General features: G+C 38.0%; 1 protein-coding gene across 13 annotated transcripts in view; it reads right to left on the bottom strand.

Annotated features, from left to right (window-relative positions):
* Window positions 1-20929, bottom strand: part of PKP4 (plakophilin 4) — a 227166-nt gene that overhangs the window by 127052 nt on the left and 79185 nt on the right. The window lies entirely within an intron of this gene.

Genomic DNA, 20929 nt, shown 5'->3' with positions numbered 1-20929 from the left:
TTAGCCGGGCATGGTGGCGGGTGCCTGTAGTCCCAGCTACTCGGGAGGCTGAGACAGGAGAATGGTGTGAACCTGGAAGGTGGAGCTTGCAGTGAGCCAAGATTGCACCACTGCACTCCAGCCTGGGCAACAGAGCTAGACTCCATCTCGAAAAAAAAAAAAGAATTATTTCTGAGTGAATACTAAGAAAGTGAACTGAAGGACAGGAGTTTGTGGCCTACGAATATAATGTCTAAAGGAAATGCAAGATGAGAAAGCCAAGGGACTGCCCTACCAGAGACTGGATGGGCTGTCTAGGTAGATACTGAAGTCACCTGGAGACCCATAGCAGGAGGTGAACTGGAGAAGGCGGCCATGAGCTGAATCTTCAGCAAATGACAGTGAGTGCCAGAAGGCTAGTGAATGTCAGGAGAGAGGAAGCATGGTAAAGCCAGGCATGGAAGTCTCAAACGAGCCAGGGACGTGTAAAGGCAGGCAACAACTGGGGAGCAAGGAGAATGCTGACCCCACCTACTTAGCTTGAGAACACAGAGGGCAGGAGAATAACCAGATGTTAAAGAAATAAATTCATGTCTGTCTCATGTGCCAAATATATGCAACCCATTCCAACATCTCCAAAAGTCTCAAACCATTACAGCATCAACTAGAAGGGTCAAATCTCACATAAATTTCATCGCTCAAAAATCCCAAATCTCATCATCTAAACATCTAAATCAGGTACAGGAGAGACTTGAGTATAATACATTCTGGAGCAAAATTCTTCTCCAACTATTGATTCTGTGAAACTAAAAGATAAGTTATCCGCTTCCAAAATACAGTGGTGGGATAGACATAGGATAATAGTTATGACACTCCGATTCCAAAAGGAAAAAAAATGGAAAGAATAAAGGAGTCACCGTTCCCAAATAATTTCAAAACCCAGCGGGACAAGGTTTAAAGTCTGAGACTATGACTCTAGGCCAAAGCTGTATCCTTGAAGTCATTTTTCCTTTTCTTTAAGGGTACCACATATTTGCAACTGAGCACTGTTTTGATAAGCCTGTACAGTTTGGGAAGTCTAACAGCTTTCCTATATTTCATCCTGTCTCTGTCCTTTTCAGTTCAAGCTGGCAGCATTTTTGCTGATATAACATTTTCAAAAAACTTGTGGGTTTCCTGTGTATTTGTGCCATTAAACAAGTGGGTCCTCCACAGATCTTCCCTGGAAAATTTCATCTCCACTCCTGATTTCTGCTGAGTCACATGCCTGATATCTTCAGCACTAGTCAAAGGTTATCTAGTTACATCCTTGGCCTTCTCTCTGAAGCACTTTCCTAAAAGTGAATCTCCTAATTTTACCATTTTTTGCAACCTGGATAGGCTGAGAATTTTCCAAATTATCAAACTGTGATTCATTTTTGCTTGAGAGGTTTCCCCTTGATTTGTTTTTCCTCTCACATTTTGTTATTAGCAGCAAGAAGAAACCAGGCTGTACCTTCTACGCTCTGCTTGAAAATCTCTTTACCAAAATATCCAAGTCCATCATTTACATGCTTTCTACAGGACTGGGAGAGACAATTCAGCTAAGTTTTCTACCAGTATTGGCATATCTTGTTTCATTGCACTTCGCTTCATTACTCTCTGTGGCTATCGCATCTTTTACAAATTGAAGGTCTGTGGAAACCCTGAGTTGAGCAAGTCTACTGGCACATTTTTTTCCAACAATATGTGCTTATTTCACTAGCATTTTTAGCAATACAGTTTTAAATTAAGGCATGTACATTGGTTTTTAGACATAAGGCATGTACATTGGTTTTTAGACATAAGGTAATAGACTACAGTATAGTGTAAACATAACTTTTATGTGCACTGGGAAACCAAAAAAATTTATGTGTCTCACTTTATTGGACTATTAGCTTTACTGCAGTGGTCTAGTACTGAACCAGTATCACCAAGGTATGCCTGTAAATATTAAGAATCACCTTTCTTTCCTCTAGTTTCCAATTATATATTCCTCATTTCCTTCTGAGCTCTCACCAGAACCACCTTTAATATCCACATTTCTACTGACATTTTGTTTAAAGCAATCTAGGCTTTCCCTATCATGGGGCTAAAAATTATTCCAGACTCTACTCCCCATTATCCAATTCCACAGCAATTTCACATTTTTAGGTATTTGTTACAGCAGACTCCCCTTCCTGATGCCAAACTCTGTAGTAGCATCCTACGGCTGCTAAAACAAATCACCACAAACATGGTGGAATAGAACAACAAAAATTTATTCTCACAGTTCTAGAAACTAGAAATCAGAAATCAGTTTCACTGGGCCGAAATCAAGGTGTAAGCTGGGACGCACTCGTTCCAGAAGCTGTAGGGAAAAACCTCTTCTTTGCCCCTTACAGTCTCTGGGGACAGCTGGCATTCCCTGGCTTGCAGCCACATCACTCCAATCCCTGCCTCCACCTTCACAGAACCTTCTCGTGTGTGTGTCTCTCTCTGCCTCTCTCATAGACAGATACTTGTGATGGCATTTAGAACTCACCTGGATAATCCAGGATAATCTCCCCATCTCATGATTTTTTAACTTGTTTACACCCATAAAGTTTTGAAATAAGATAATGTTTATAGGCTCCAAGCACTGGGATACTAAATCTCTGGGGAGGAGAGCATTATTCTGCCTCCCACAATCACAGTTTAGAGAGACAGCATATTAATTTATAATAAGACTATCCTGTCTATAAAAAAGTTATAGTTCTTTCAAAATTACTACTTAATATCGCAAAAGCTGCAAAATTACTTCTCTGAAGCTAATATGTAAATGTGAGATACTTATTTTGATTTTTTCACTTACAAATAAGTATAATTAACTTTTAAACATAATTTTAAAAATGAGGTTGATGGTATAGCTAAGTAGAACAAGTACTGGTAAATTAGCAAATATAAATAGTTGCAAACATTTAAAAAATACTTCTGCATAAAGTAAAAATATTTTAGAAACAGATATGCCTTTATTTTAGAAAATTACTCTTTAGGAAAATACTATTTTCCCTTAGGAGTTAGAGTAAATAAATGGCTATTATCTCTTTTAAATCTTGGTTATGTTTCAGTCTTTAGGTTGAGGAAGGGCGAGGGTGATTGAATACCAGAAGGGAGAATGCTGACTGAGATGGTTTTAGTAGAGCAACAGGCAGCTAAGTTTCCGTCAATATGATCAGTTACCTTGGGAATGGCTTCACAGTCTAGCAATTGGCGCCCCCACTTGCACTGTCCACCACAGGGAAGAGGGAAGATTCAGCGAGGCAATGGTAATGCTAATTAATGTTTTTTTCTCTAACAACCTAGAAGCAAACAGTTTGGGGTTTTCTGTCTAGAGCTTTAATGGCCAAATAAAACTGTGTGCCTGTTTAATAGCTCTAATTAATTTTATAAAGTTGACCCAAAGACCACAGGTCTGATAGGATTCCTATTATTCTTTTCCACGTAAGCCTAAAAGCAAATCAGAGTTACATTACAGAATAATAATTAATACTTAATAGTGAAAATAATAATGACAACTAAGTAACTGTATTTGTAAAATCTTATTCTAAAAAATGGTGATTCATGCATAGTAATTTGAATATATGGTCACATATTTTATATCAAAAAACATAAACAACACAGCAAGGCAATGTAGTCTTCTTTCTCTGTTATTTGTATCTTTAAAAGGCCAGGTTGCCTAGGTTGTAAATTCCCAGAAGGGCACCACATTTGTTTCCCAGACATTTATAAGCTTTCTCTCAAATTATTCATTTTGTAATTCTAAACTAACAATAAATACTACTTCGTAAATGTACCTAAATCAATAAATGTCCAATCCTGCACAAATGTAAAATCCACAGTTTGAGAACTTGAGTGATAAAAAGTTTCAAACACTGTTTCTCACTGGGACACAGAATTGCAGGAATTCTCCATTAAGTCTGAGAAGTAGACAGGCCCCACCAGTCTATCAGAACAGACAGTGTCTTACATTAACATGATCCCAAGTTGCCACCTTTGCTGAGGGTGCAGCCAAACAGCAGGACTAGAAATCACACCCCATCAGGAAGTCAGCCCTGGTGGCAAAGTGCTTGTTGGGTCACACTGTGTTGGTCCAAGGACTCACAACCACCATTTGAAAACTGCTTTACAGAACATTTTCTGGGGTGATGAAAATGTTGTGTATATTGATTATGGTTACATGACTACATTCATTTGTCAAAACTCATTAAATTTTATTTTACATAAATTATACCTCAGTAAGCTCGCCTTTAAAAACATTAACACACATGTCCACATTTTCTTTTTATTAAGTTATGACTTTGTAAGCTGTAAGTGACATTCTTACAACTCTGGCAAAATACTGCTATAGATTCATTCATGAATCTACTTTGATACACATTACAAATAGACTTCTGTGTCTGAAGCAACATTTTTCCACATTAATAGATTGTTTAACTTCTTCTTGGCAGAATAATGTTTTATTCTGAGAGATGTATAAATGCAACCTGGTTTAGAGAGCAGAGCCATAGATGGAGCCTCAGAAGAGTGAGATTTTGATCTTCCATCTGTGCCTGATCCTCCTATGTTGGACAGTACTACTCCCATTAGGGACACTGCTATGAGATAAAATATTACTTACATTAGGTTGAATAATTTTAAAACCACAACCATGCAATTATTAGGCATAATCTTAAGTAGTTTTCACAACCTAGATGTTTTGTTTCTGTAAATTCATAGAATTTAAGCAATAATGGAAAAAAAACATGTTTTATGAAAATAAACTACTATCCCTTCAATAAAATCATCAGAATTAAATCAAGAAAACTTTTTAAACTTTTGTGAATAAATGCAAAATATGAGTGTTGGAATATTAATGACCCTTTCTATACTGGTCAACACGGAAGATTAAAATACTGGGCTATTCAGTTAATCAATCTTTACCTCCTCCCTCTGCTTATTAAAATATTATATGAAAAAAAGTTCTCTGTTTTGAATTCCAAGCAGAGGGGCAATGGCACCTAACCACCTGCAGGCCCAGCAGCCCTTAGTGTGTGGAATAGCAAAGGGTGGGGAAAGAGGTCTAAATCTAGGGGTGGCGGTGGGGAGGAACATATTCAACCAAAGCACTCATCCCTCACAGGGGCGTAGGTGAATGGCCACGATACGATTTCCCAAAAACTCTGAAAAATATTGTAAATAAAATTTAAAAGGATTAAAAAGCAGACTATACTGACTCAAGCCTATTTTTTAGACATGAAATAAAATATGATCCACCCCTGTAAAAGTACCATTCTGATAATACTGAAAACTTAATTTATTTTTGGAAGGAGAATTTTTATTATTTTTATGTGCAGAAAACTCAACCGTGTACATTTAACCCAGTTTAGTGGCAAGTCCTTTAGCGTTTGCCCTTTCCAGCTTGGCAAAGCAAGCCACAGACTTAGGACCCAGGACACTGCCTCCCCAGTGATGGTGGATCTCATCATATCTATCACTGTAATTGGTCCTGATAGTTTCCACCAGCTAACCGAAGCTCCTTTGTCTTCCAAGTTAACCTGTGTGAAGGCAACACTGGTGCAGGGTCTTCCTATGCATAGACATCCCAGGCTTGCCTTCCCCTTGATAATGCAGTCAAGGACCCCCATTTTAGGACACAAGGCAAGCAGGAAGACAACCGGCTCAATGGGATCCATGTCATGTGCGATCACCACCAGCTGAGCCTTCTTGTTCTCCAAAGGTGGTGACAGTGTTAACCCCTACTCAAAGGACAGGTGGTCTCTTAGTGGGGATGTTCCCTTTGCCGGCAGCTTTCTTCTCAGTCCAGGCCAAGTCTCTGCTTCTTCTCTTGCGTTGTCTCTGGTCAGTACTTATGGGCCAGCTTAAGCAGCTGAGTAGCTGCTTGGCGGTCCACAGCCTGGGTGAACTGGTTAATCGCAAGAGGCACTTTCAGCTCCAGATAGAGGACAGCTCTTTGCTGCTGCAACCTGACGTAGCAAGGGCATTTGACAACGTGGGTTAAGATTCCATTTGGGCTAGATGTCCTATCCAATGCCAAAATTCTCAGGTCTTTTCTCAAACATGGGATCCATCACTTTCTTGGCCTCCTGCTTCTCTGCAACAACAGGGGCCAGGGCCACCTTCTTCCCCTTGGCCTTCTTTCCTTTTGGCATCTTGGGTCGCTGGAGGAGTGAAACTTAACATTTATGAAGTTGTATAATCTAAAGGAATTTCTTCAGGGTTAACATAAAGAAACCAAATAAAAATATTAAGTTTTTCCACAGGGTTAAAATTTTACTTATGCACAAATTTTGTTTTTTCATAAATATGAGTATAACTGTTCCAATCTTGAAATACTCTTGAAGCATAAGATGTTATTTCCATAATCCTGGTCCTCAAATAGATGAGTCAGGCTTGATTTTATTAAAACTACCAATACAGGCTCCTTATGTTATTTCAATAAAATTGTTTCCTGTACAGAGTACTTTAAGCAGTTAATTGTCTGAATCCCTGTCTGCCATTCAAAAGGCTTTATCTGTAATTCTAGTCATAGCGGATTACATCGCACATATTTTTCTCCAATAGAAAAATAAATGTGAAGATGAACAAATCTAAAACAAAAGTTTTATATCCAACAGCTTCACCCAGCCTCAGCACAGGCTTGAACTCTGGTCTTGAGCCTTGTTGGCCGACTTCACAGAGCTTCACTCTTTGACGCTCAGCCTAATGTGCGGTCTTGTTTCTTTTACTGAGGTGTCTGCTCAAAAATATTTTATGGGTGCCTAATATTAAGCTGCATACTGGAGTTTTGTAAAACAGTGTCTATCCAAGAGTGTCTACCCAAGTGTCCATCCAAGAGTATGGAAGCTGATAATCTATTTTAAGCCAGGGTCTTACTGTGATTCTCAAAAACATGTTAATGTGTTTTAAAAAGTCAACTTTATTGAGCTATAACTTACATGCAATAAAATGCACCCATTTTAAAGGCACAGCGTTAGGGGTTTTACTAAATGTACACAACAACGAGCCACAGCTCCAATTAGATTCAGAATATTTTGGTCATGCCACCATCCCGCAAAATTGCCTTACTTAGCTCCTTTGTAGTACTGCCCCTCCCTTTGTTCCCCAGCAATCATGGACTTGCTTTCTGTTGTTACAGATTAATTCTGCCTGCTCTAAAATTTCTATCAATGGAGTAAAGCAGTACGTACTCTTTTATGTTTGGCTTACTTCCTTCACTCAGCATATTTTTGAGATTCATCCATGGTGTATGTATCAATGGTTGGGTTCTTTTTTCTTGTATGTTATGAATATAATTTATTAATTCACCCAGTGACAGACAATTAAGTGGTTTCTAGTTTGGTGGGTATTTGTGAATAACAGTGCTATGAACATTCTAGACAAGTTTTTGTGTGGACATACTTTTTCTTTTATTCTTAGGTGTGACCCAGGAGAACTGCTGGGCCATACGGTAAATGTGTTTAACTTTACAAAAAATTGTCAAATTGTTTTCCAACATAGTTGTGCCATCTTACACTCACCACTGCCCCGCCATGGCCCAAAAATGTAAAAGTCATCTTAGGTCACAGGTGATACAAAAATAGGTGGTAGACTGAATTTAGACTGTAGGCTATAGTTTGCTCATTCCTGCTTAAGAATTTTCTATATATACAATAATATCCTTTGTGAAAAACAGAGTTTCACTTTTCCTTTCCAGTATGTGTACCTTCTACTTCTTATCTTACTGCATAAAAAAGAGGCCTTTTTACTTACTGTAGCCTCTCTGTGAATCCAATCCTCTGACCTTTTCTTCTCTCAACTTTGAGATTTCAGCATTTCTGCAATGCTCCAGGCCTGGTTTCGTACTGTCTCTATGTCTGTAAATCACATCCCCTTGCTCTTTATCCTTAACCTGTGCCCACCTCAAAGATCCCATGCTGTTTTTCTATGCTTATCTTCTATCCTCTGAGCTGCACTGTCTGAGAGAAAATCTTGTTCTCAAAAGCGAAATTAGTCTGAATTTGACACCTCTCTTGGGCTGCCTACTGCTACATTTTTTTGGCTCATGCCCTATGGTGCTACTTCTCTCAACCAAAATTTCACGTTTCTTTCCTGTGTACTGAGAAGGACAACCAAACTCCCAAATATCTTGTGATTACTTAAAAAAAGAAGATTTCAAAAGCATCAGGTTTAAATATGCAGTGCTTACTATTTGTGCCATGTAACCATCTTTACCTGGGCATTTCCTGTTTGCAGGCTTCACTCTGAATGCAGTTACAGAAGAGACAGTTCTCATAATCTTGCAAAGAGAGTAAAGCAAAAATCTGAAGAAAAATGACGTTTGAACAAATGTAAACTATATGACAAAATAAATTGGGAAAAGAACATATGGCAAAAGAATCTAAAAAGATTAATATTTGAAATCAGTCTTTTTCATTTTATTTAATACCACCTAAAGTATACTAAAATTCTTTACTTAACTAAAATTCAGTTCAAATAAAACCCAGAATAGACACACAAATTCAGAATACATTTCAGACAGTCAAATACAAAGAATTTAATGGGCAGTATCCAAATGTCAAAAACATATTCTGGGTACTAAAGAGATACCAATTTAATCTGAATTTACATTTCATTTTCTTCAAGACTCAAACCAGCAAGAATAATTCAGTATCTACTACAACCAAAAATATGCTTCCAATTTTGAAACATTTTTAAGGCACTGTATATAAACCTTCCTTAAGAGAGGAACTATATGCAAGAGAAATTGAGTCTTAGAAATTACATAACAAAAGTAATCATAATTCTTGGCATTTATGAAAATATTTTACCTTCAAAGAATTTTTACAAACACTAAACTAATTAAATTATGCAATACACATGTGAAATCTCATCATCAGTTTACAATTAGGAATAACTATGGTACCAGGTTTAAATCAAGCATAAACCTAGGGGGTAAATATGCAGTTATATATGGATATAAGAATGAGTAGCTATAATTATTCATGGATATGATGAAAAGTGACTAGAAACAGGTTTAAATAAGTGTGAAGATTATGAATTGAATGCAAGTATTATTAGGAAAATCCTAACCTCTGCAACTGCTTAGACTCCATAATAGCTATGCTCTGTTACATCAAAAGTATTAGGCTCATGAGATTTTATTAGTGCTCTACAATATTTAACAAGGGCACCTGACCTTCAGCGGTTTATGACTTAAAAGAACAGGTTTATTCATTTCTCAAAATTTTAAAACTTCTTCACCTCCCTTTCTTTCTTGTCCTTATTTCCAAACAAAAGGGAACACTGCTGCTGGTGGGATTACAGAAACTGCAAAAAGGACAAAGCTAAGGAACAGGAAAAGGAAACCTTTGTCAAAGAAGGGAGTACAGAGGGAGAGAGTGAAGGCCCAGATGCCTGGTGAGGAAGCTGAGCCCCCAAAGGGGGGAGTGATGAAAGGCTTCCTCCTGAGCTAACAAAAGCTAATCAAAAGGAATACCCAACTGCCTTGTGCCCAGTGGCTCAAAAAAAAAAAAAAAAAGTGAAAGACTTAGGTTAGGCCTACTCTCTTTTACACTTTGGACTCAAAAATACAAGTGCTGGATCTCTGGGTGCCCAATGGCACTGTACATTCAGAGGATGGAACCAAATCCTAGTCCTGTGAATGAGAGGCCTTGGAGAGTAGATAGCTCTAGGTGGGACAGGGGACTTTCATTCATTAAGCTCTAGCTTTCTTAAATGTCACTTCATGGCTACTGCTCTGTTTCCACCTGCAGTTAAAAAAGGGCCCTCTTGACACAGTTTTTGTCTTCTGCAGCTCCAAGAGATGAGGAACATGAACTCATCCAACACACATGGATAACAGATAAGTTGGAGTAGTGGCAGAGAAACACTCTGCATTTACCGGGTTGAAGAGACAACTGAATGACAGCACAGGATCTTCTGGCTCCTGGTGGGATGTTCAATTCATACCATATTCACCGATCAGTGTAAGAAGCAAATTCATTATCCTTGCTGTCTTTTTTGTGCAGCCTACATATCATCAGAATGAAATTAATACAATATAACGAGGACTTTTCTTGTTGAGCTAGGAGAGGGGAAGATAAGAGAATACTTACGGTGGGGAAAACCAAATTAAAATTTCTAATTTGACAATATTTAGGCCTAAATTACTCTAATTCTTATTTCTTAGTGCATAATGTTATATAATACTTCCCAAAAGGAAATAAATGTATTTTTACTTTGCTGACTTAAGGATATCCATAACAATGCTTTATAACAATCCTTTTTACAAAATTGTTTTTGGATTTCTAAGAAACTTTATTCTCATGAGTCTTATAATGCCCCTATGCAATAGGCAGTCAACTAATTGCTCTTATCCCCACTGTCTAACAGGCAGACTGAGGCTTGGAAACACTACCTGGCTGGCTGCCCTGGAGCCACAAAGCTAGGAAGTGGTTTTGCTTCACTTAAGCATGGCTCTAGTAAGCCCTGGCAAGAACACAAGCTCTTTGAGTGGTGGTGGACTAGGGGTGGGGAGGAGAATTCAGGCTGATTTCTTATGAATTGTGTGTGACCATCAACAGCTTTAGCAATCAATTTACACCTCAGTTTCCTCTCATTTCAAATGAGATAATCCTCGTAATTCCTGAACTGCAAAGTGATGAGAAATTAAATGAGGTACACATGTCATCACCTGCACAGTGATACCCATAGTAAGTGCTCAGTGAACACTAATTATTATTCTAACAACAAAATTCTACCTTGCCTTTCTGGGTAAGAGTAACCACATACGGAGAACTACCCTGGTCTCTCAGTGCTCTTCTCCCAAGGGAGTTACGACCTTTTAATGCATTACATTTGAAAACTGGCTACCCTGATCCTTTGCATTACTTAATAATTTTTCATTTCTCTCATCTTTGAGTAAAGAGCTGTTCTGCAGGATTACAATTTCTGGATATCCAAAGTTTATCCTTCAAATGCCAATTTATTTTCTGATTTCAAATACTACTCTAGTATTATTACTTATTTTCTGACTTATTAACCAGAATATACAGAACACGCACTTTTCTTGATGACTGACAGCACCACTATGAACATTCACAACTGCATGGAGACACCATTAGCCTCCGGACCTATCTTGCAGTTGTTCTGTCTCTTCCCCCGACGTAAGACCATCAGCTGTTGCTGTCACTGTTCTCCTAATTTTGATCTTGTGTTTTCTATTTCTTGTTCTTTGGTCCCTTCTCCTCTCTTTAGCCTCTATCACTAATGTAACCAAATGTGCACATCTAAAACACATTCCACAAAAATACAAAGATAACCAAATATATACCGGTTGAGCATTCCTAACCAGAAAACCCAAAATTCAAAATGCTCCAACATTCAGATATTTTGGACTAGAGATGCTCGATTTGTACGTATATTTTGCAAATATTCCAAAAATTAAAAAAAATCTGAACTCTAAAACACTTCTGGTCCCATGCATTTCAGATAAGGGAAACTCAACCTATATTTTAAACTACAGCAAACAAGATTGAGTGTGAGGGCCTAAAGAGCAAAATACAGGCTCTTTCTTATGCAGAGACGTTCAAGTATAATTTTAGTATGTTTCGAAGAGCTGCAGTTGCCACAGCCTAATGCCACACGAATACATATGTGTACGTATGCATCTTCTCCATACACAAGGGTGTGCTTAAGTGTATGTGTGTGGGTGCTGTATGTGAATGTATTGAGTATCAGGAGGCAGTTACTACAGTCAAAATATTTTAAGTACTTTAATAGTTTTGAGCATAGAGATTACAAATGGGCATTTTTTTTAATTTACAAATTTAAATATGATTTAGTCAACAAATATTTGAGTACTACACTTATCACGACAGCCACTCTACAAGGTACTGAGAATAAAACATTGAACAAGATAAATAATTATTCTACTCTTAAAAAATCAAAATGTTTGAGGGCATAACACTTTTGTCTCCTTAAAAAATGTTTTTTGTTATTGTTGAGATTATACTTTGAGTTTTGCTCATTTCCAATTATAAACTGAAAAGAAAAAAGCTTTTCTGGCAGTGGGGGAAAAATCTGTGTTCAACAGCCTTACAAATATTAACTTGAGATTCTGAGTTCTCCAGAGAGAAAATTGGCGGTATTATAAAAATAAACTAAAATTAAAACCCTGGAGTAGCACAACAATTTTTCCAAATGCAGGAAAGTAAGGAAAAAGAAAGTAAGGAAATAGAAACACAACATTTAGGTTATCAGAACAACATTAATTACTCATATTGGGCATATTTAGTGATTTCCATTACTATTTATAAGGGGGCAATAGCATGAAAAGTTCAATACAAGGATTTTATTTTTTAAATGTAAACAGTATTTACAGGATTTCAAAAACCAGACTATCAAGGCTTAAAAGGAAAATGAACTTAAAAATATTTTAAAATAAAAATGTATTGCGAACTCAAGCAAATAAAATTATATCCTATCCTCCACAGTACTTATTACAAATATTAAATAGTGAAACAAAATCATCTTCTAAAAAAATGTAAGAATCAGAATAATGCTTCTGGCTCTTTATTGATCACTGTGGAACATCCAGAACAGTCCAGTGCATCCCAGCCTGGCCTGACCCTAATCAAAAGGAGGATACAGTAAAGCAGGTAGAAAAGAGAGCAGAGGAGAAGCCAGGCTCAGGTGCCAGGGCACCCATACTCTTCCAAAGTAGATTGTGGCAGAAACTGCTAGTTGTTTAGGGTCATTTTAGCTTAGCATATGCTGCTCATTGGAGCCTGCAGTTCCCAGCTTCCGGGGAAGCTTGCAGCCATGAGACCGAGTTCTAGCATGTGAGGGAACAAGCCTCTTTTAGACCGTGCTTTTCCAAACGAATGCATCTGCTCCCATGGTTTTTCATCCCTACCTGCTGCCTGGGACCTGATGAGAGCTGGGAGCTGCCTCAAGCCCAGAGATGGCAACCTTGCAGCAAAGCTGCCCTAGATAGCTCTGGACCACTGCTCTCTGGACTGTGTCCTAAGAAATATATTATCATCTTGTTCAAGCCAAGGTAATTTGATGCCTCGTTGTTACAGCTGCAAAACTTGAGGCCCGCTTAACACACAGTTTTACAACAGACCTGACCGTTTAGTGTCTAGCTGCCTCAACTCCTGTCCTAAAGCTCAGAACCACCTGGTAAGTGATATTCCTAAACAAAGCACATTCTGAGCACCTTTACTGGGTTGTAAGCATCTTCGGGGGATTATGCATCTGGAGGGCTGGGACTATGTCTTCTATACCCTTTTATTTCTCTGAAACGGCCTAATACAGAGATGACTGAGGGAAGGAAGAGTAGGAAAAGTAAGTTTAAGCTGTAGGCTTCAGGGTCAGACAGCCCCCTGGAATTGCATTCCTTGGCAGTTCCTGGGCTTTAACCAGATGTTCAAAATATCAACTGAATGTTCCATTCTAGAAACCAAGGTCTGCGCTCACTGTAACCTCTGCCTCTCAGGTTAAAGCGATTCTCCTGCCTCAGCCTCCTGAGTAGCTGGGATTACAGGCGCCCACCACCACACCCGGCTAATTTTTGTATTTTTAGTGGAGACGGGGTTTCACCATGTTGGCCAGGACAGTCTCAATCTCTTGACCTCGTGATCCGCCTGCCTCAGCCTCCCAAAGTGCTGGGATTACAGGCGTGAGCCACCGCGCCCACCCTGTTATTATAATTTTAAAGAGGAAACAGGCTATGAGAAGTTAAGGGGCTTGCACAATAGAATAAAGTCATTTGTAGGAGTCTGGATTTGAATCCACGTCTGTTTGATATCAATGCCTGCATTCTTCTCACTATATCAAGATGCATTTAAAAACTCTACTAAGTTCTTCAGAAGAGTACAGTGAAACACTGTAAGAGTTTACTGATGAGTCAGAATTATTCAATTATCACTCTAAGTAATAGTAAGCCTAACACCTAAAAATATTCTTTGTGGTATAATATCCCAGGACATACTGAAGCCCCTGGGGTCCATGTACCTCTTCTAGAGGGTCCTGGGGGCTGGCTGGTAGTGAGAATGCCCTGGTTGATCAGCCTACCCAGCAGCACCCTCCAGAGTGCTCAGCTGAAGGAACTGGGAGAGATCTCAGTTTTCCTTGTTGGTAGCCTCCTCTGACTGGCTCTCAGTAACCATTTGACATTTATTTTTCTGAGCGTCCAGGGGGCTAGTGTTTCCAGCTTGCCGATGCTAATCTGCTATGGGAATCAAAACTCACTGTACTGGTTGACATGGTAAAACCTTATTTAGTGCTTACTTTGGATAGTCGAAATGCTAACTAAACAGTCACAAAATAGCAAGATCTTGTGCTTTGCAATATTTTGTGGCCAATCTACTCTATTGTGCATTTCTAGTCAGCCTGAATAAAGGACTATGAAGCTGGGACATATTTTTTTTTTTTAAATGCAAGAATTGTATTGGAAATGGCTCCATATTTTTTGCATAGTGCTAGTCATAAAATAAGACAGTCCTAATTACTACATTTACCTTCTTCTGTGTAGGAATATATCACAAGGAACATTTAGAGGATACCAACGTGAGCTCTGCCAGTTCAAGTAAATCAGTCAGAGTGATTACAGTTGGCTTTGGATTGCATCCAGGTTATGGAAGGCAAGAATAGATTAGGGGTATGTACCATCAGAGCAGGGACAAACTCTTGACTTTGTAAAAGCCCCAGTATTTCTTCAGGCTTAGACATGACTTACTAGGGCTACATTTTCAATGAAATATTGCTGGAAGCATTTAAAAGCTGGAAAATACAATCTTGTCAGAGATGCTCCCCCAATTCCCCAAAAGATGTGTGACATCATTTTAAAATATAGTCTGCTGTCACCAGTATGTTGGGTTAGAGGGGGCAAAGTCTACACAAGTAGAAGCAGCACAAGTTTGGTGTGGTCCTATAGTCAAGATTCAGGGACCACCACCTCACTTTAGAAACAAAAAAGATTCACATTGGAACAAATCTGTTTTGGCTGCTAATTTTGTGCAGAATTGACTTAATAGAAAGGAAAAAAGTACTGGGTATAAATTATAGTATACACGTCTTGAGAAAACTTTTCTTTTTCTGAGACAGGGTCTTGCTTGGTCATTCAGGCTGGAGTACAGAAGTGTGATCCTAGCTCATTGCAGCCTTGAACTCCTTAGCGCAAGCTATTCTCCTGCTTCAGCCTTCCATGTGGCCAGAACTACAGGCAAGTGGTGATTTGGAGGAGGTGGGACTACAGGCATTTGTCACCATGCCCAGCTAAATAAATAAATAAATAAATAAATGAATAAATAAATACATTATATATATATATTATATATATATATATATAGAGAGAGAGACAGAGAGAGAGAGAGAGCACGCGTGCGTCTCAAACTCCTGGCTTCAAGAGGTCCTCCTGCCTCAGCCTCCCAAAGTATTGAGATTACAGGTATGAGCCACTGGGCCTAGCTGACGAAACTTCTGGGTTTTCCTTTGGATAGCTCCTCCCCACCAGTATACTGTCTTGAGAGGAGGGGCTTTTTACTTCCTCCCTCACCTCTCCTAGATAATATGAATGTGAATTTGATATCCATTAGTATATTTGTGTTTAGTTTCATGAAAACCAACATTTTTAACAAACATGTACTCAACAAGTACTGAACACTAACTAGCACCAGAGTCCATTCTAATCTCTGAAATATAGTGGAAAACATGTTTGGACTTTCACATTGGAACATGGAAAACATGTTTGGACTTTATATACTGAAGTGGGACAGTCCAGAAAATGGAGGCCAGGCACAGTGGCTCATATCTGTAATCCCAGCACTTTAGGAGGCTGAGGTGGGTGGATCACTCAAGGTTAGGAGACCAGCCTGGCAACATGGTGAAACCCCATCTCTACTAAAAACACAAAAATTAGCTGGGCGTGGTGGCAGGTGCCTGTAATCCCAACTACTTGGGAGGCTCAGGCAGGAGAACCGCTGGTACCCAGGAAGCCAAGGTTGTGGTGAGTGGAGATCGCATCACTGCACTCCAGCCTGGGCGACAGAGCGAGATGCCATCTCAAAAAAAAAAAAAAAAAAAAAAAAAAAACAGAGGCCAGGTGCAGTGGCTCACGCCTGTAATGCCAGCACTTTGGGAGCCCATGGTGGGTGGATCACGAGGTCAGGAGTTCAAGATCAGCCTGGCCAACATAGTGAAACCCTGTCTCTACCAAAAATACAAAAAATTAGCTGGGCATGGTGGTGGGCGCCTGTAATCTCAGCTACTTGGAAGGCTGAGGCAGGAGAATTACTTGAACCCAGGAGGCAGAGGTTGCATTGAGCCGAGACCGCGCCACTGCACTCCAGCCTGGGCAATAGAGTGAGACTCTGTCTCAAAAAAAAAAAAAAGAAAGGAAAAGAAAATGGGGTATTTTATATACTTGTGTGTAACTTCCTTCTCTTAGTTAACATACTTTGCGGAACTCCCTCCGAGGCAACAGGTAAAGATATATATGAGCAATCTCTTAATGAGATTTCTGAATATATTCTATAAAGCTATCTGGAAAGAGTTGGATTTGCAGGATTATTTTAGGATGACACAACCCGTATCTCCATGAGTCCAGACAGACACTAACCTTTTCCATCAGCTTCTGAGACATCTTGACCATTTAAGACTGAGGCATGTGACTGAACTTCTGCCTCGCCCTTTGGCTAGAATCCTTACCGTGGGGCCAAGTCAGCCTGAGCCTTCTATCTGTGAGTATTCCTCAGTCTGGGTCCATGTCCCTCATAAGTGGCCCCAGGCTAGAACATGCTTCCCACTACCATTCTACATGTCATCTCAAGGATAACAACTGCAGAATGTTTACTGAACACTTACTCCTAGCAGGATTGGAACCATTACCCTCATTTTACAAATAAGGACACCAGAGGCTCCACCCAAAGTAACCTGCTCAAAGTCACACAACTTAGCAGGTATGAAGGTGGGAGTTCCTGCTTTTAACACCTGTTCTATGATACTCTTCTGGATCTGTGGTCATACTAAACTTTCCATTTATTTTTTAAGCAAGACAATCCAGTTTCTCAATCATGATTCATTTGACAAGTTTTCCACATCTTGCAACCTATACAAACTTCCTTGTTTTCTTTCTGTCAACCTTAGCCTATGGTAACCTTTTATTATTTTTGTGATAATAAAAATGCCATTTTTATCATCTTTTATTCTAAATTGCCATTTTATTTTGTGACTTTAGAATTTTTATGAAATACTCTATGCTTTTCATAAGCAATTTGCAAAATATACGGGGAAACTTATCCAAAGACATCTATTCAACATTTATGACTATCTCCTTCTATTTTATTAGTGAGTGCATGTGTGTTTGGATACACACATGAATGTGTATTTCTATAGCAAAACTGGATCATTCCATAATCATTTTTAAGACCTTTACTACAGATCATTACTTTGCAAAATGGTTCTGCCACTGTACTGGCAGCAATACCACATGAAATTGCCCTGCCCACATCAGTACACCCACACTATTTTACCTTTAATTTTGTTGTGGCCAGTGTGAAAAGCAGATATATTCTCAGTATGTTAATGTCTATTTCTGTGATTACTAGTGAGGTAGAACATTATTTCACGTGCATATTAGTTATTAACACTTCTTTTCACAATTGTTAGTTGATGTCAAATACTCCCTTTTCACTAGGTGGTCACTGTTTTGCCCTATTGATTTGTAAGTAAGGCAAATCAGTACTGATTTATTCTGCACCGACTGCATTCATTTATTCACTCATTTGATAGGTACCTGCCAAACCCCTGTTGTTTACTTCCTCCTTTGCTTAGAACACAATTCTTATCCCGTGTAGTCAAAAACACCTTTGAGAATTGCCTTACAAAAGACTTTTTCAAGTGAGTACATATATTAACATAACTAAGATCCCATTACCAATACTGATACTTTTAGCACAATTAAAACAGTACTCATGGGTCCAAGAAAGATGATAACATGTATAGGAATCTGATCTCAGCTTAAACCTCAGGGTTTGTCTTTGCAAATTCAATAAGCCAACAACCTATAACATAAGTTATTACATAAAGTCTATCAACCTGAACTACTTGAAAGAATACATAGCTTATGGATCGTGAGAAGCAGGAAAGCAGAGGACTTCAACATCTAATTGACTAACACCCAATAACCCTCGACTCTTGGTTTGGAACCTTAACTAAGAGCAGATCCACTAGTAATTGTATACTACGAATTTCTAATTTTTGAGTCTTAAATTTAATTCCTCCCTAAAGGGAACAAATCCTTAATTATCAAAAAGGGTAAACGGGGGAAAAAGAGTAAACACATTTCATGAATCCTTGAATGTCTGAGAATATCTTTTCAATCCTTCACATACTAAAGACAACTGAGCTGGGTATAAATTCTTGGATTACAAGCACTTTCCCTCAAAACTCTATACACATTACTCTAATGTTCTCTGGAATTTTGTGTTTCACTGAAGCCTGATTTTATCTTTTGTAGATAAACTGTTTCTTTTATCTGAATTGCAAAGGTTTTTCTTCCTTCTCTTTGTAAATATAAAATTTTATAAAAGTAATTCCAAGACAGGTCTTTGTTCCATAGGTGGTGCCTGGAATATGATGATTGCTTTAAATCTATACACTCAGCGCTTTATTTTCTGCTCGGAAAAATTGTTTTTAAATTATACTTAAGTACTGCTTCTAACTACTCTAAAATCCTTCTTAAGAAAACCCACAATGTTTTCATTAGATCTACTTTCTATGGCTTCCATGTCTAGGAGAATTTGTTATAACATTTTTGTTCTTTTTTTCTATATTCCAGGATAAGGTCTCACATGCTTGTCACCATCAATGTTCAGTTTTCCTCTGTATGCATTCTTCTCTTTATTTACTCCACTGCACATTTAAATTGTTTAGTATGCATATCTGGCATAAGACTGCCCGGACACGCATCTCATATTCCCTATTTATTAACTATAAAAGTTTGAGCAAGTTAATTAACTTTTCTGAGCTTAGTTTCCCCATCTGTAAATAGTGGTAATAATGATACCGACCTGTATAATCAGGGTTTTTAATTACAAGCACCAGAAAACACTCTGGGTAACTTAAGGATAAAAATATTTACTGAAAGGATATTGTACAGTTCAAGACTATATATTGCCTCACAAAGTTGAAAAAGGTACGAAAACTCATGGAACAAAGAAATTGAGACGAAATGTTCAGTGGCCAAAATAACCTGAAAGACTTTTTACTACATTAACCCCAAAATTTGTGATAAGGAACATAGAAGATCGTCCACTTATAGAATTAAGTACAATGCCTGGTACATAGTAAGTACTCAATAAATGTTAGCTGTTAGTCTCCTATTGGATTTCTATTCCATAGAGATCACTGATTCTCATATCTCACTCACAATTACAATTTTTCTAGATTTGTCCTTTGTTTCCTGTTGTGGTAGCAGTAGCAGCAGTAGTAATAGTGGTAGTGGTGGTGGTGGTAGCAGTAGTAAGGAGAACAGAGACAGCAATCTAGCTGCATCAAAAAGCAGCAGGCCCAGTAAAGCAATGAAGGGTCTTTTTTCGCACAATGGCAGACCTGTCGGAGATGATCCATTCTTTGCATTTCTGATCTACTGGTTTTAAAGTAAGAAGAGCACTCTCCAACTCTGACAAAGGTTTTCAGTGGGAAACTGAAGTTTTATCCTGGGTTAAAAAGTTTGCTTTTAAAAAAAAATTATTCAACTAGATAAATTATTCCACATCAATAAAACACATTTGCCCAATTCTGTAGTGCAGATCAAATGAGCTAAGTGCAACAGCATTCTGTTCAGTACCCATAAACACACAAATATTTTTCAAAGTCTTACCTACAGACCTTCAAATCTTCTAACCAATCAGCTTAGAATGTCAACAGCAGCAATCACTAAGATATATTTTTTCACACAATAGTTAAAAAATTTGATTTTTCATTATTCTTTGCTAACTGAAATAAAATAAAAATCCCGCTGTTAAGAGCTTACATTATAGAAAAATAATATTACTTATCTTATTAAGGAACAAATGAGAAAGTGGGACAATGGGAAATCTCCAGTAAGCATCGTCCCTTCCAAGAGTCCTAGACTTAAACCATGGAACGTATAAGGCAGCTAAGGCTACGAATGAAAAACAGTGTTACTTGACTCTTCAGTTGGGCATAAAGGGCTTACTTTAAAAATAATTAATAGAAGTATTTTCAAAAGAAGAGAATCATGGCTTATGTCAACTTTGTGATGGAAAGGCATTTCTAAAGGAATACCAGAATACAGAAATACTACATATGGATAAAATAGTAAGAGTTATTAATTCTGCCAGAATAGTTTATTAGAAGGCCATAGGCAGTGGTTAAGACCTTAATCTTGGTTTAGGCTCTTAGAATGATTTGGGGAAAATTTTTAAATGAGATATATGCCTATTAGGGTAGATGATAACTCATGATGAACACTTCACTGATGCTGCGTTGCTTTATAGGAATTTTCATTAGAAAAAGACTACAAGTTAAAACACTAAACAGTCTATAAATTGAAATGCTTTGAACTCCAATTTTTAAAGGAAAAATTAAATTTTCTTTCAAGAGCCACAGAGATTGAAATTCTAAGTATACTTTTAATTTATGATAGCTATTTTCATATTTGAAATATAATTATATAGAATATAATTGCATAGTATGTTATTTGTCTTCAAGTTTCAATAATGTGTTATTTCAATTTGCTTGCAGACTGTTTCTACTTTATGTAACTCCTACATTATTAAGGTTTGGGTACATAAAAACTCTTAAGATTCTATAAGCTAAGACATAGATTTGTCTTTGAACTACTTGAAAAGAACTTTACATTTTAAATGATCTTTCTTAGGAATGCCTGAAATAAAATAGC

The sequence above is a fragment of the Pongo abelii genome, chromosome 11 (assembly GCF_028885655.2).
Source record: "Pongo abelii isolate AG06213 chromosome 11, NHGRI_mPonAbe1-v2.0_pri, whole genome shotgun sequence".
Classification (NCBI taxonomy): domain Eukaryota; kingdom Metazoa; phylum Chordata; class Mammalia; order Primates; family Hominidae; genus Pongo; species Pongo abelii.
This window is presented reverse-complemented; position numbering and strand designations above follow the sequence as displayed.